This window comes from Myotis davidii, unplaced genomic scaffold (assembly GCF_000327345.1).
Source record: "Myotis davidii unplaced genomic scaffold, ASM32734v1 scaffold116, whole genome shotgun sequence".
NCBI lineage: Eukaryota > Metazoa > Chordata > Mammalia > Chiroptera > Vespertilionidae > Myotis > Myotis davidii.
In genome coordinates this window covers 2,465,123-2,473,829 of record NW_006290632.1, presented here as the reverse complement: position 1 = coordinate 2,473,829, position 8,707 = coordinate 2,465,123, and the positions used below count along the sequence as shown (strand labels likewise).

Here is an 8,707-nt window from a genome sequence, read left to right as displayed (position 1 = left end):
GGAGAACTTCTGTGCTGGAGACACCCTTCTGGGGCAAGACTTGCTTCAGTGGGGCTTTGGTGCTCACTGAGTCTGCCCCCTGAGTGTGTCCCTTATCGATCTGAGGAGTTGTAATCTGGATGGTCCCCCTCTGACAACTGGGTACACTGGCTCTTGGATCTAAGGAGGTGCTAATTTAGCATTGGCCTGAGGTTACCTGGCAGAAGCTACAAAGAGAACTGCAGATTCCCCTTCCTTTTTTTGGAGTTTGGAGGTGCCCTGATGAGGCCCAGCTGTGAAGCAATACAAGCTGCTGTGGGGCCTTGGGCCTTCTCTTGGAAGTTCTGGGTCTGTCTAGCCCACCTGTAGTTTTTAAGGTAATTTTCAGGTTGCAAAGGGCCAGGGCATTCATATGCAAAAAACTCTGCCGCAGAGCAGTCGGGAGCTTGTGACTCCCTCCCGATTCAAAAAGACAGCCGCGTCCTCAGGTGCCAGCCCCTTTCAGCGCGCGAACCTCCATACCTCTGCACTTCACTTCCACAGCTCCTCTGGCTCTCAGTGTGCTTTTCTCTTTCCTTCTAGTTGTAGAATTTCCACTCAGCCAGCCTTCCTGTAGTTCTGGGTGATGTCCCTTTTGTCTTTTCGTTGTATTTTGAAGTTGTTGTGGGAGGCAGCCATTTCCCGGTATTTATCTATGCCGCCATCCCTGGCTGTCTTCTTATAAGGACACCAGCTATATTTGATGTGTGGCCCACCCTTTTCCAATACACCTACAGGAACCCTATTTCCAAATAAAGTCACATTGTGAGGTCCTGGGGATTAGGGTGCAGGACTCAGGAACATATTTATTGGTTTATTATAAAAGGATATAACTCAGAAAGAGCCAGAAGACATGCATAGGACAAAGTCCATGGGAAGGGGTGCAGAGCTTCCGTGCTCTCCCAGCCTGCCCTTCTCCCAGCAACTCCACGAGTTCATGCAACTGAGGTGTGTGAGGGGCTTGCATCTCCTGCCTTCAGTGAGGTTGGTCATAGAGTGGGCTGTGGCCCTGTGTGACAGTCTGTAGTTCTGGGGTTTAAGTTAAATTTTAGTGGTGGTGAGGACCTTATTAGTAGTAAATTCATTTGACGCTCAAACCTAAGACATGTTCTCCAGAATCTTCTTAATCAGTAATGAAAGTGATACTTGATTTTTATATCTGAATCCTATGTCTTTAAGTAATTCTAAAATCCAATAGGAAAATGGACAGTATTATTGATAGTCCCTTCAAACTTCAGTAATAGAGAAAAATTATAAACAACCATAATGTCCATTAAATAAATTGTGGTACTCCCATTCAAAAGAACATCATGTGGCCATTACAAAGAATGAGACAATCATACATAGACATAGGAAAGTGTCCACAATATGATGCGAAGGGGAGAAAAGGGCAACTTTTGGAAGAGCTTACATAATACTAGTAAGAGCTCATGTTTGCTTAAAAGAGTTTGTATGTAAAAATAAGTTTGTATATTTCCTAACAAAATGTTTGGGAAAATGCATACTGATCTGTTAACAGTGGTTACTATCAAGCACTGGTGTGGTGGGAGTTTGTACTTATACAATATGTTCTGTTTGGTTAGAAGGCCTTTTTTTTTTTTCAATGAGTAAGAGTTACTTTTGAAAAATAATAAAATCAGTTTCATTCTTTTTAAAGTAAAAGTTATGATTTTTCTGTTACTGGTGAGATTAGATAATCTAGTTATCAGAAATTCAACATTTAAAAATGTTTTTATTGATTTTTGAAAGAGAGGAAGGGAAAGGAAGAGAGAGAAACATCAATGATGAGAAACATTGATTGGCTGCCTCCTGCACGCCCCCTACTGGGGATCAAGCCCACAACCCAGGCATGTGCCCTAACTGGGAAGTGAACCAATGACTTCTTGGTTCATGGGTTGACGCTCAACCATTGAGCCAAATAGGCTGGGCAGAAATTTAACATTTTCCTCTGGCTACAAAGATAGTGAGAGCCTTAGAGGTGATCAAAATTCATGGCCCTCAGGTTAGAAAATTATACTTGGCCATATTTACCTTGGATATTATTTTTGAGTTGGTATATAATTTCTCAGTTTAATTATCTGAACTCTAGTCTTTTCTGTTTGTCTCTTTTTTCCTGATAGTAAAACAATGCATACTGATTGTATAGAATTTGGAAAATATACATAAAACACAAAGAAGCAGTGAGATAAATGGCTTTCAGCCCATCATCTAGAGACAAATATTTTAAACATTTTGGTTGTTCATTTCCAGTTTTTTCTATGCATATTTGTACATGGCTGATACTGTATAGTAAGTTTAGATTTGTAACCAATTATTCTTTTATTTAATGTTATGTTGTAAGCTCTCCTCCATTGTGGGGGAGGAAAAAGAATTTTCCTTCTAGCCTTCTAAGTTCTTCTGGATGGTCTGATAATCAAATGGACATGAGACAGATTAGCATGAGAAAATGACCAAATTCATAACGTATACGTGGGGTGCCATAATAAAATGGGACCTGAGGACAAACTAAGAAGAAGGTGGCAGGGATTGTAGTTTGGGACTTCAAAGGGGAGGGAGGCCCTTCTCATGGAGGTGGAAAAGCAAATGTTTGGTAAACATTTAACAATGGGACATAGAGAGGAGTTTGAGCAAAAGGGCCTTGCTGGTTCCTCCCTGTATATCACACAGTAGTTTGCATTACATTATTCTTATCTAGGATGGTAGCTCCCTTCCTGGAGCAGGTCCTCTGTCTGAATACTTTTAGGCAGCTAGAGGGAAGATCAAAGGTTTTTCCTGAGTCTTTCATTTCTTAAAAATAGACAGCTTGAAATAATCAAATCCCAAAAAGCATAATTTGGGGTGGTAAACTCTCACCATCACGTCAAAAAACTTGATAAGCATCATTTTGAAAAACAATAATGTTTTTCAAATAAGGCCCGATGCACAAAATTTGTGTAAGAGTAGGCCTTCCTTCTCCTGGCTGCTGGCACCGGCTTCCCTCTGGCACCCGGGACCCGGGCTTCCCTCCTGCCACCGGCAGGCACCCAGGACCTGGGCTTCCCTCACAGCTCCGGCTTCGTCCAGAAGGTCATCTGGAAGGACGTCCAGAAGGACATCTGGTCTAATTAGCATTTTACGCTTTTATTATTATAGATGTGTTTCAGTTAGAATGCTTTCAAAGTGCAGCCTGAAAATAGATGGGTCCAGTTTTGATCAGGGTGACAGATTGTGATTCATTAGGACTTTTCATGGTAGTTTCAAGATTGCTGCCAAGTTCCCAACTGTATGTCTACACAGTCAAATCTTAAGCAGGAAGCATGAGGGTTGGGGGGCAGTGTAGAAAAGAACCTTTTTAAAAATGTGATTTTTTTTTTTTGGCGGGGGAGGTGTAGAAAACTTTGCCAAGTATTAAGGGCCTTAAAAATATTTATAACCTTTGCCTTGGCTAATTTTGTTCAGTAGTTACAGCCTCAGACCTAAGGGTTGTAGGTTCGATTCCCAGTCAAGGGCACCAAAAAGTGATATTTGTACCCTTTAATTTAGTAATTCTATTTGGGAATTTTTTTAAGGAGTCCTTTCCTTACATGTCCTTGACCAGAACTGGGTCTCATGTCCATTTCTGGACTAATGATTGCCATGCTATTCTGGGACCACTGCCACCTAAACAAATTGTCAAGGGGATAAGAAGAGGAATTTGACTAGGAGTTGAGTAGGTAACCAGGAGTTATTCCCTTCTTTTGTACTGAAAATAGTTTTGCATATAAAGTATTTGAGTTTAAGTCGTTTTGCATTTTAGATAGTTTCCTGTGGAGGGATTCACAACAGCAGAATTATTAGATCAAAGGGTATAAATGTTTTTATGGTACTTGATACTTATTACTGACATGAATTTTTTTTATTGAATTCTAGATTTACATTTGAAATAAGGCAAAGAGAGCTCTAGATTCCCCTTTACAAATAAAACGAAAGGTCTCCTTCCCCCCGAAACTATACTCCGTGAATTTGTAAGGTTTTCTTTCAGTAATCACTGAGTGAACTGAAATTGAACAAAAATCATAATGATCACTGAGGAGAGCAAACTCTGAGGTGAACTTTACTGCTCACTGAGGAATGTGGGGCTGACTGGGTTGGTCTATCTCCCAGTTCTTTTCATTCTGTTTCCTTCAGATCATGTTATTGTTTACCTTCCACATAAATGTAGAAGCTGTGGAAGGGAAAATAAAGTGAAACTCAGCTAATTTTGCTTTTTATTATTGATTAAGCAGAAGATAGAAAAGTGTGAAGAAGTTAAAACTTAGGAAAAAAATTAATCTGAAAATATCTACTCTTGTTATATTTTCACTCTGCTTCTGAAGATTTACTCCACTGCAATCAGGTTCCTGCCCCCCCTTCCCCCAAGAAAAGCATTAGTCACACTGGATTCTTTTAGGAGAAGGAAAGAAATATGGTTCAATACCCAAGAGAACTGTTGTGAATGTTAAATGAAATTTGAATTCTAAAGAAAAGTAGAAGGATTTGTTGGTATGACTCTCTAATGGATTAATGCTTTGTGAGTGGGTGTGCTAATTAAGTCCACTTCGTTGATCCATGTGTGCCTTTTCTAACCTACCTTGAAAAATTACAGTACCCACGGCACTATAACAAAGACCTCTTCCAACACGTGTGGAATTGACAGGACCCACTGATAAATTTGAAGTTCCATCCCTTTGAGACTCAGTTGAGATTCCTCTCACATATTGCTTAAGTTTTATCTGAATCTTGTATAAAAGATAATCTTTAGAAATTCTTTCCTCCGTAGACTGCTCTATTTTCCCATAAAATACACTTGCAAATAAGGGCAGATTTTTTAACACAATGCCTGCAGCAACAGCCATGATAAATCCTTTCTCGGCCTCAGCTTTCTGTAACCTTCTCCATCCCTCACAATGACACACACTTTCTCTCATTCATCTTTTATTACAATTCAATATTGTGCTTGAATATCATTAGCTTGTATGCAGCTCGTATGCAGCATCCCCCACCCCCTTTTCTTTAAAGGACAAACTACTGTTGTTGTGCACATTTCATCTGGAAATTGACTTTGGTGTTATAGGTTCTAATATATTTACACAACAGGTACAGAAAGGTATTGGAAAAAAGAAGAAATATTTTTAACATCGTAAACCTCTAGCAAAAATATGTGTGTAATAGAATCTGGTACTGTGGTATTACACACATTACAACTGTCACTGTGACTTAGAGCCTTAGTTTAGCTGAAAGAAAATCTATAACCCCAGAAATGCAACAATGTCTGAGTCACAGTTCAGGGTAATAAATGTTTTTCACAGAATACTGTAATCCATATTTCCAAAAGCTGATGCAACAAAAGAATTTCTACTAGAAATCTTTCAATTTCATGGGTGGAGGCTCCAATGCAGAGAGAAACAGAGAGGGGGAAAAAAAGTATTTAGAAAAAAACGATACACTGGAGTGACATGATAAACTGCCGATGTTCAGAAACCTTAGCCCTCAGGCTAGTGAATTTGGGTGCTGTAGATCCTCCTCTGATAAAAGGCCACAGAAGGCAAACTTTACTTAAATAATTATAGCTGCACAGCTTTCCTCTTTAAAGGGCATGTTCCATTTAGGAGCATTGTTTTTATGACTACAACAAGAAAGTGGGAGAGGAATCCCAGACATGAATCAGGAAGAGCTTTCCTAAATGGGGAAATGAGGAAATATTGTCTTACTATTCTATTGCCTTTGGATGGGCCTGGGCGGGGCTTGATAGTCTGAGGAACATTCTCAAGTGCCTGTGCCTGCTAATCACGTTCTCTTGACTTGATTGGGGGTGGGGCAGATAGAAGTCTAGGATGGCAAACAGCAGGTCCAATGGAACCAGTGAAAAGAAGATGTTTTAATTTGGCAGGCCTTCTTCTTTTGGTTGTTTCTGGCCACCTGGAACCGTTCCTTTAAAAAAATTTATTAAGTGTATAGGGGTGACATTGGTTAATAACATTATATAAGTTTCAAGTGTACAATTCTATAATACCTCATCTGTATATTGCAATGTGTGTTTCCCAGCCAAAGTCTGGTCCCCATCCATCACCAAATTCGGACCCTCCTTTGATGATGAAGGGCAAATCTTTTCATCCTTCCTCCACCCTCCTTCCCCTCTGGTAACTACCATTCTGTGTGTCTATGAGTTTGTTTTGTTCATTTGTTGCTTAGAACAATCATTTTTGCTAAGAGCAGGAACTAAAATACTTTTCTTGTCCATTTGAGGAAACATGGGTAGAGTATCTGCTTGACTGTTAGAATTTGATATCATAAAATAGGCCTGGCACTTTACTGTGCCTGTGTCACCCTATTCCAGTGATGGCGAACCTATGACACGCATGTCAGAGGTGACATGCGAACTCATTTTTTTGGTTGATTTTTCTTTGTTAAATGGCATTTAAATATATAAAATAAATATCAAAAATATAAGTCTTTGTTTTACTATGGTTGCAAATATCAAAAAATTTCTATATGTGACACAGCACCAGAGTTAAGTTAGGGTTTTTCAAAATGCTGACATGCCAAGCTCAAAAGGTTCGCCGTCACTGCCCTATTCCCTTCCCCTGTGTGTCTGCTAAACTCCTCCTCATTCCTCCAGACCCATTTAAATGTTCACTTGGAAATTATTTCTTCCAAACCTTCAGCTCTCAAAGCAGCTTATTTGCATCCCTTTTACAGTCAAACCTCGGTTCTCAAATGTCTCCCATCTTGAACAATTCAGTTGTCCACCAAACTCTTCATGGAAAAATATGAACCAAACAAAACTTTGGTTCTCCATCTGACAACCCTTCCATGTTGATGCCTGTGATCAGTTTCGTGTCTTTCTGACAACAAAGGAGAGAATGAGTGAGTATGAATTAGTTTGCTGCTAAACCTCACATTGTTAACATCTCAGGAAATTGAGCTGTGAATATTTTCATTGTTATCTTGCTTTTGTTGCTGCTTATTACTATTCTTTACAATAAAGTCACCATGGGTCCTAAGAAGTTTAGTAATATCAGCAAAGTGAAAAGGAAAGTTGTGAGAACAGCAGGAGAGTTTTAAAAACAAATAATTTGACAGCGTGATAGAGGTGTTCATGTGTCTGATCTGGCTGCCGAGTATGACATAGCAAAATTGACGATTAGCACAATTTTAAAACAGAAAGAGGCCATCAAGAGTGCTGATGCTGCTAAGGGTGTGAAAATGCTCACGAAACAATGATCGTAGGCAATTGAAGGGGTAGAAAAATTATTGTTGCTTTGGATAAACGAAAAGCTGTTCGCCAGTGATAGCATTTTGGAGGCAATGTTATGTGTACAAGGAACGATGCTGCCTACTGACCTCCTGAAAGACACCCCTGGAATGAGTGCCGAAAGTGATTCATTCAAGGGAAGGACAGGGTGATTGGGTAATTTCAGAAAAGAAGTGGCATTCATAGTGCAGTGAGGCATGGGAAGGCTGCCAATTCTAACAAAGTAGCTGCTGATAATTTTGCGAAAGAATTTCAAGAACACATAGAGGCCAAGGAATTTGTTCCCTAACAAATGTTCAATTGTGATGGGACAGGCCTCTTCTGGAAGAAAATGCCGAAGAGGGCCTACATCACACAGGAGGAGAAGTCATTGCCAGGACACAAGCCAATGGAGGACAGGCTGACTTTATTATTGTGTGGGAATGTGAGTGGGGACTGTAAATTGAACCTTTTCTCATCTACCATTCTGAAAAACCATGAGTTTTCAAGAAAAATGTCGTTTAAAACAAGCTGAATGTGATGTGGAGGGCTAATAGCAAAGCCTGGGTAACCAGGTGATTTTTTATTGAGTGGATTCATGAAGTGCTTGCCTCAAATGTGAAGAAATACCTTCAGGAAAAACAATTGCCACTCAGGGCTCTTCTTGTAATAGACAAAGCTCCTGCCCACCCCCCAGGCTTGGAGGCTGAGTTGGTGGAGGAGCACAGCGTCATCACTGTTAGGTTCTTGCCACCTAACTACTCCTCTCATCCAGCCCATAGGCCATTTCTAATTTTAAGTAACTCTATACAAAGGCACCAGTTCAGAGGTGCTTTGAGGTGACCTCTGAAACGAAATTAACCCTCAGGGAGCTCTGGAAGGAACATTTTAATATCCTCACTTGTTCGAGGCTCATAGACCATGTAATCAATCTGGAAGACATTGTGGCCTGAGCCTGTTGCTGAAAGAGACTTTGAGGGCTTTGAGGATGGGCCTGTGCTTGTTGTGGAGGGTACTGTGTTTTGGGGCAAGTCCACGGCTTGGAGGTGGATGATGATGATGTGGAGGAGTTGGTGGAGGACCACCGCACTGTGCTGACCACCGAGGAGCTCCAAGACCTGCAGAGGGAGCAGCAACAGGTGGCAGCTGAGGTGCTCTCTTCAGAGGAGGAGTGGGGAGGGAGGACATTCCTACTTCACTAATCAAGGAAATGCCTGGGAGATGGAGAGAAATGCAAAGTTTTATTGAGAAATATCACCCCACAAAGAAGTAGCAAGCTGTGCAATAAACTTGTTCAGTGACAATGCAGTGTTCCCCTCAGGCAATTGTTAAAATGCAGATAAAAAACAAACATCATTGGATAGGTTCTTAGTGAGTTGGGCCCAGTGAGCCTGAAGCAAGTTCTAGTGGAACGAAGAGGCAAAGAGAGAAAGATCCCAGAAAAACGGCTACCTGACC

The 8,707-nt window shown here is 40.6% G+C and overlaps 1 pseudogene; it reads left to right on the top strand.

The window, feature by feature from the left end:
- Nucleotides 1–8,451, top strand: part of LOC107183068 — a 78,774-nt pseudogene extending 70,323 nt beyond the window's left edge.
- Nucleotides 8,452–8,707: the final 256 nt, after the last annotated feature.